This window comes from Eriocheir sinensis, unplaced genomic scaffold (genome assembly GCF_024679095.1).
Source record: "Eriocheir sinensis breed Jianghai 21 unplaced genomic scaffold, ASM2467909v1 Scaffold1459, whole genome shotgun sequence".
Taxonomy (NCBI): domain Eukaryota; kingdom Metazoa; phylum Arthropoda; class Malacostraca; order Decapoda; family Varunidae; genus Eriocheir; species Eriocheir sinensis.
The window spans coordinates 48019-56021 of NW_026110805.1; positions in this window are offsets into that span (position 1 = coordinate 48019).

Genomic DNA, 8003 nt, shown 5'->3' on the forward strand with positions numbered 1-8003 from the left:
CTACCTCTTTATCATTGACAGCACGAGAACAAGCGTGATTAAACCAAGGCTTTTTAGCGTGAGGAGTAGAGAAAGAACGAGGAATGTATGCCTCCATTCCAGAGACAATCACCTCTGTGATGCGCTGAGCACACACAGAGGGGTCTCTATCCTGGAAGCAATAATCATTCCACGGGAAATCGGAAAAGTACATCCTCAGGTCGTCCCACCGAGCTGAAGCAAAATGCCAGAAGCATCGCCTCTTCGGTGGGTCCAGAGGGTGTTCAGGAGCGATAGGACAGGATGCAGAAATAAGATTGTGATCGGAGGAGCCCAACGGAAAGAACAGTTTGACAGAATAAGCAGAAGGGTTTGAGGTAAGGAAGAGGTCTAGAATGTTGGGCCGGTCTCCAAGACGGTCGAGAATACGTGTAGGGTGCTGGACCAACTGCTCTTGGTCGTTGAGGATAGCAAAGTTGTAGACTTGTTCACCAGGATGGTCAGTGAAAGAGGATGAAAGCCAAAGCTGGTGGTGAACATTGAAATCTTCTAGGATGGAGATCTCAGCGAAGGGAGAGTGGGTCAGGATGTGCTGCACTTTAGAATTCAAATAGTCAAAGAATTTTACATAGTTGGTAGAGTTAGGTGAGAGATAAACAGCACAGATGTATTTAGTAATAGAATGACAATGAAGTCTTAGCCAGATGGTAGAAAATTCAGAAGAGTCAAGGTCGTCGGCACGAGAGCAAGTGATGTCGTTGCGCACGTAGGCGCAACATCCAGCTTTGGATTGAAATTTAGAATAGAGATAGTAGAAGGGAACAGAGTAGAGATTGCTGCAGTAGCCTCAGAAACCTGTGTTTCGGTAAGGAAGAGAAGGTGAGGTTTAGAGGAGGAGAGATGATGTTCCACATAATGAAAATTAGAGCGAAGACCGCGAATGTTGCAGAAATTGAGAAGAAAGAGGTTCGAGGAGTTATCAAGACACCTCTCGGGTCGGCAGCCAGAAGGGGAGTCCTCCCTGGGGGAATTTGTGGTCCCCCCCCAGGCGGGGACTCCGAGGCTTGGTGTAGGTGCGCCATTTTGAGATTTTAATTTGGGGAAAAGGTGTATATGTTGTGTGAATGTAGTGTGGTGTGGATAAATAGAGGATCTGTCTTTAGAGAGCATGCTGAACTACTCTCCGGTGTTGGTAAGACAATAGGGAAACGGTTAGTGAGGACATGGGAAGGGTCTTTGGAGGGCTTCAGCTCCCTTTTCACCTCCCATATATACCTCACCGGGAGTGGCTTGCGCCCGTTCGGTAGGTGTCTTCCTACCTACTCCAGCCAAATTATATGCCAAGGTGTGATGTTTTTTGTATACGTAAACATTCAAACATATCCTTGCAAATAAGGAATGAATATTTATCGCCACAGTTTCTTTTCCCTCCATCACGAGGCAGCAATGCGCGTGTGCCACGCCCACACTCGCGAGTGGACGGATGGACCGAACCTGACTACATCAGAAGTGGCAGCAGCAGTGCCACTGGCACTGACATTGTCACTGTTATCCCCGCCACTATTGATGCTGTTACTGCCGCTGATAAAAGGCTCATTACCTTTGGGATTGTTAATGACCAATATTACTATTATTATTATTATTATTATTATTATTATTATTATTATTATTATTATTATTATTATTATTATTATTATTATTATTATTATTTTGTTATTATTATTATTATTATTATTATTATTATTATTATTATTATTATTATTATTATTATTATTATTATTATTATTATTATTATTATTTTTATTATTATTATTATTATTATTATTATTATTATTATTATTATTATTATTATTATTATTATTATTATTATTATTATTATTATTATTATTATTATTATTATTATTTATATTATTGTAAGGACATCTTCGACAAGTTGAGTGCAGGAGGAGGGAGGAAGCACGGGTGTGTTTGAGATGAGTTCATTCCCGACTAGTTTCGCTTTCGCTTCTTGAGAGGAACTGAGGTGGCTTTTTTTTAGAGAGAGAGAAGAGGGGGAAGAATTAGAAGAGGGTGGGTGAGGAAGGTAAAGAGAGAAGTAAAGAAGGAGTAGGAGGGAGAAGAGAAGGCGGGAAGTCCACCTATCTAGGGCATTTTATGACACTTTTAGGCTTACAATCAGTTCATGAAGCTGAAGTTTGGTTGATACATTGTTTGGCACGTAGTCGACGTTATGTTCACAACAGGTTCTTACATGTTTGATTTCGGAGGAGTCACGATTGTGTTTATATTTGTGTTTTTGGGTGTAACGTGTAGTTGTGGTGTTTGCGTATAGCTAGCTAGCCGAGTGTGGATGCAGTGATTCTGAATTTGCTTCTTTGGGGTGGATCAGATTCAGTGGAGTAGCGGTGCAGGCAGGGAGTTTATTACGGCAAGGCTGCTTGGGAAGGCTCTGTTGTACATGAGTATGTTGCTCGCGTTGTCAGTGAGGGTGTCGAAGTGGTGTATGTTGAGCAGGGCAAGTCTTTGCCATATTTTTGTGGCTGTGTTGTGTATACGTATGTTGAGAGGGAGAGTGTTTGTTGCTATGTGGATTTGCTCTGTGGTCATGGCGTATGGGTGGTATTGGTTGGTGGCAAAACGTAAGGCTGTGTTCTGGACCCTCTGGAGTTTAGCGAGTTGAGTGTTACTGAATGTGTGTGTGGGTATGGGAGGGTAATCAATGATGGCAGGATAAGTGTTTTTACAAGGTGGGTTTTTATGTTTGTGCATGGGCATCAGCTTAAATCTGTATAGTTTTGACGTACTGGCATACTGGACTATTCTGGACATGTTTATAGAAACCATTTGTGGAGATGTGGAGACCTAGGATTTTGCCCGTTTGTTGCGTGTGGTGTGTGTCATTTGCAGTAATCAGTTGTTCATTGGTATAGGGAGCAGAGCTTCATGACAGTGAATTTGTTGGTGTCGGTTTGTATTCGCCATCTCGACTCATAGGAGTTAAGGGAGTCAGTCTCTCCCGGGATGTTGAGAGATGAGCCACCTGAATTGACCTCCCTGGATAGCCGACGATTTGAGTGACATCGTCGGCGTATGAGATGATGGTGCCTCTGAGTGGGGGAGGGGTATCTCTGGTGTAGAGTGAATCGCGTCGGGGAGAGCACACTGCCCTGAGGGACACCGCAGCTCAGGTCAAAGCTGTCACCGAGGTAGTTTCCAGCTCTTATTCTCGCCGACCTATCATCTAGAAAGTCGAATATGAGCTTTTCGAGAATGATAGGAGGTCCGAGGTGTAAGATTCTTAGGTGCCAGACTTTGTCGAAGGATTTGGTGATGTCTCTCAGGACGAGATGGCACTATCTCCCGTCAGCTTTCTGTTGGGTGACAGTCTCGGTCACGAGAGCGAAGGCGTGCGTGGTTCCCCTGCCTGGGCGGAACCCAAACTGTAAGTCTTTGTCGATGTTGGAGTCTTCAAGGAATGTCCTGAGTCGGTGGTCAAGAATTCACTCAAATATCTTCCCCGGCTCTTCAAAGGGGGATATTGGCCTGTAGTTAGCGGGGTAGTGAGGTTTTTTACCATCTTTTGGTATTAGCTTCAACGTGGCCTTCTTGAACTTGTCGGGGAAGTAGCCTGCTGAAAGCGCGGCATTGAGAGTCTTTGTTTAAGTATGCAATGGCTTCAAGGGGGAGGTGTCTTAAGATGGTTTTATTTATGCCACTTTGTCCTGGGCATGTCTTTTTCATGCCCTTGATTATGGAAAGGATGTGTTCGGAGGTAATTTCAGAAGTGAGGAGGTAGTTGTCAGAATTAGTCTGCTGGGGTCTGCATTGACGTGAGGGGAAAGTCTATGGAGGTTATTGACGAGAAAGTCGCGTACTTCAGTCTCTGTCTCTTCGTCGTCCCAGTCTTCGTCCGCGTCACTGAAAACGTCTTCGCAGTGATTTCTGTGTAGCGTCTCCTTCTCGTTGTTGTCGTACACTTTGTCACGTGTGGGGGAGAAGAGGTTGTGGGGTTCGTCGTGTCGGTTCCCATGAGTTGTTTTGTCTTACGCCAGAAGGTGGCTGGGTCATGGTATAGTGAGGCTGTCTCCGCAATGACCTCGCCCCAGTGGGCGCGGCTGTCGCTCTGCAAGTGTTGTTGTAGCGTGAGTTGGAGCTGTTTGTGGCGTCAATAGAGAGGATAAGTCCAGCCGTTGGTGTTGGCCTCATGCTGTATGGCTTTGTGTTGTGCTATTAAGGTGCGTGTCGTGTGACAAAAGTGAGAGTGTGTTAGAGTTTTGTGGCGTGTTGTTGGAATGTTGTTTTTGACTGCGGTCACAACTGTGTTGTACCATTCTTGAAGATACGTGTCGATGAAGTCAATCGAAGCTGCGGGTTGACGGGAGAGTCCCTGAATTTTTTAGCGATATCTGTGAGAAATTGATCCCAGATGGCCTGGTTGAAGTTTGGTCTGGGGCGTGTGGGGATTTGGATGGGAGTGGTAGAGATGGTAAGGATGACAGGGATGTGGTTGCTCATGGTGATGGGGCCTTGAGTAATGCTGATATTGTGATAAGTGTTGTTGTTTGTGAGGATGATATCCGGTGTTGTGGCTGTGTTGTGAGCTATGTATGTGGGAATGTGTGGGCCTATGTGTGAATGGTTCGTTGGTTAATCAGGTGTTGTATTTGTCTTCCTTTGGTGTTGGTATGCGTGTAGCCTAGTGTCGGGTGGTTGGCGTTGGGATCGGCTATCATGTACAGTTGCGTCAGGGAATGAGGCGGCACCGTCCGTTGATTTTCGTTCAGGAAGTAGCTTGTAATTCTTCCGATATTTTTTTGTTTTGTTGCCTCAGGCGTCAATATTTCTCCTCATTATTACTTACAATTAATTAAATATAAGTAATAAACGAGAAACAATCAGAAACAACCATTAAATCGTGTTGTGTTTGTGAGGAACGGTCGAAACATTTTGAGAGCGGAAGCATCGTTCACATGGATATTAGTCAACAGCAGTCCTAAGTTGTAATTACATTTTAAGAAAATAATAAATATATTCCAGCGGTCATATTAGATTACGTTCATTTGAGAATGTAAAAAAAATCAGTATATTACTCGTGATCACTTTAAATTTAAAATTATAATGGTATAACATGCGCTCACAAGCACTCGCTTGACAAGTCTGGCGGCGGAATGCACACAACAACACATAATGCATACTGCACCATGGCGTGTCAACGCAGGAGAGAGACTTCTGTCGATCAGCGACAAACCATTATTAATCTAGCTAATGCTAATATGAAGACAAAGGACATTGCCAGAATACTTAATGTCAATCGCTGCACAATTCAACGATGGAAGAAAAGGCATGCGGAGACAAACAGCCTTGAAAATAGAAGAAGACCTGGAGGTCCACGCCACACCACCCAGGAGGAAGACGAGCGCATCATCAGCCAAGCAAGAGACAATCCCCTCACCACAGCTGTGAAGATCAAGGTCACCACGGGCATTAACGTAGGGATCACCACGGTGAGGAAGAGACTCCATGAAGCTGGCCTGCACCACCGGACGCCAGCCACCAAGCCCTTCCTCACCGACACCAACAGGGAGGAGCGCCTGGGCTTCGCTTTGGAATATCTCCCGGTCGAGGCAACGTTTTGGGAACAGGTCGTCTTCTGCGACGAGAAAACGTTTGCCTCTGACGACCACGGGAGACTACACTGCTGGCGTCTCGACAAAACAAGGTGAGAATAAGAAATAAATTCAACCGTGAACTGGTATAAAGCCACCACTATAAAGTCGCAGAGAAGAAGCAAATGGCTGTATTTAAAAAAGTAATTAATTACAGTAATTTTCAAAGGCATTAGTGACATAGTCCATTTCATCAACTTTACATTCATATCTGTTACTTTACTGTAAGCACTTTTATAAAATTAGCAGACCTTAATACTTCATTAAATATTCACAGATTGTTTTCCCTTTTTTCTGACTCGCGAAACTGTCCACCCTCCTCCCCAAGACTCTCTTGCTAGCCTCTCCCCATCCCCCTCTGGCTGTGGGTAGCAGTTGGGTGCGGTGCACACACACACACACACACATCGCCAGCTCAGTTGTTGTTGCCGCCCGAGGATTTATTATCGGGTTCTTTAGTAGGCTATTAATATCAGTTCTGATGCCACGCATTGCCCCTAATAAGACTTTTTCGTTTACCTTTTTGAGCTATTTGTCAAAAGAGTGCCACGATCTTTGAGTATTTATGACATTATGTTTTACAACGAGTCCATGCTGGTTTCTTGAACAGTTAATTCTAATGGTGACTTTATATTTGTTGACGGTACTATAATATTCTAAGCAATAATATATATGCATATGCAGTGAATATTGACATCTAAAACTTTTTATATGCCAAAAAAGCTGAAAATATAAAATGTTTTTATGGCTTCATAAAATAAAGTAGCACACAATCTCTCTCTCTCTCTCTCTCTCTCTCTCTCTCTCTCTCTCTCTCTCTCTCTCTCTCTCTCTCTCGGATAATAAACATATATTCATTAAGGCTTCAATTATTTAAACAGAAAATACTTATATTTCTTAATTCTAATTTCAGGTATGAAACTCAAAACATCAACTATTCGAGAAGGAGTGGCAGGATAACGGTCGGACTCTGGGGGTGGATGTCAGCAAGCGGACCTGGGGAGCTAGCTGAAATTGAGGAGCGCCTGACTTCACTTCAATATGTGGAGATATTGGACACAATTATGCTGCCAACTGTAAGAGCAATGCTGATACCACCACCACAACCAATTTTCATTGCGATGGATAATGCTCCAACCCACAATTCCCAGGCCGTAAAGGAATGGTTCAGGGAACACCCGGATGTTGTAAGACTTCCCTGGCCATCAAAGTCTCCAGATTTGATGCCCATTGAAAATCTTTGGGCAAAAATGGTAAAAAAATGGGACTGCAATGTGCCCAGAAAAAAAGAAAACCTTATTGCTCATGCAAAAGACATATGGGATGATTTACGGTCAGAAGATGTATGTAATAATCTAGTAATGTCTATGCCAAGGAGGCTGGAAGAAGTGATAGAAAAGAGAGGATTCTCTACGAAATACTAGTTGTAAAAGTGGTGTGTGTGTGTGTGTGTGTGTGTGTGTGTGTGTGTGTGTGTGTGTGTGTGTGTGTGAGAGAGAGAGAGAGAGAGAGAGAGAGAGAGAGAGAGAGAGAGAGAAATAAAGAAAGACACACAATCTAAAAAAAATATCTAAAGATACTGTGATTAATATTTTATTTTATTTTACTTGTTGGATTGATTTGCATCTAAGACGTTAACGGTAGCTAGCTGTGAATTCTGGAAAATATTTAGTTTTTTTGTGTGTGTGTGTGTGTGTGTGTGTGTGTGTGAGAGAGAGAGAGAGAGAGAGAGAGAGAGAGAGAGAGAGAGAGAGAGAGAGCATTAAAGCATGTCAGACAATGGAACAATAATGTCTCCAGATACTGAGATTCATATTTTATTATATTTTACTTGTTGGATTGATGTCCATCTAAGACTTTAACGGTAGCTAGCTGTGAACTATGGAAAATATTTAGTTTTAATGTGTGTGTGTGTGTGTGTGTGTGTGTGTGTGTGTGTGTGTGTGTGTGTGTGTGTGTGTGCGTGCGTGCCCGCATGTGCCTGTGTGCGCGTATGTGCCTGTGTGCACGTATGTGCGTGTGTGCTCGTATGTGCGTGTGTGCACGTGTGTGCGTGTGTGTGTGTGTGTGTGTGTGTGTGTGCAATAAAAGTTTGTTTCTAAAGTCTTTTTTTCTTAACACATTACTATATTCTTATTTTTTATTGCAGAGATGAGAAGCACCGAATGAATTTTCAGACAAATATTATCGGCTATATATTCCTGCATGGCACCTCAAACTTAGGACAACTGTCACTGTCTATTATATCGGGGTTGTCAACGGCCAAGCCATCAAATCAGTTGCTTACAGGATTCTTTAAGATAAAGGAGTGGTGTGCTTAGCTCGTGACTGGGGAAGGGTATTACCTCTATTCAATTT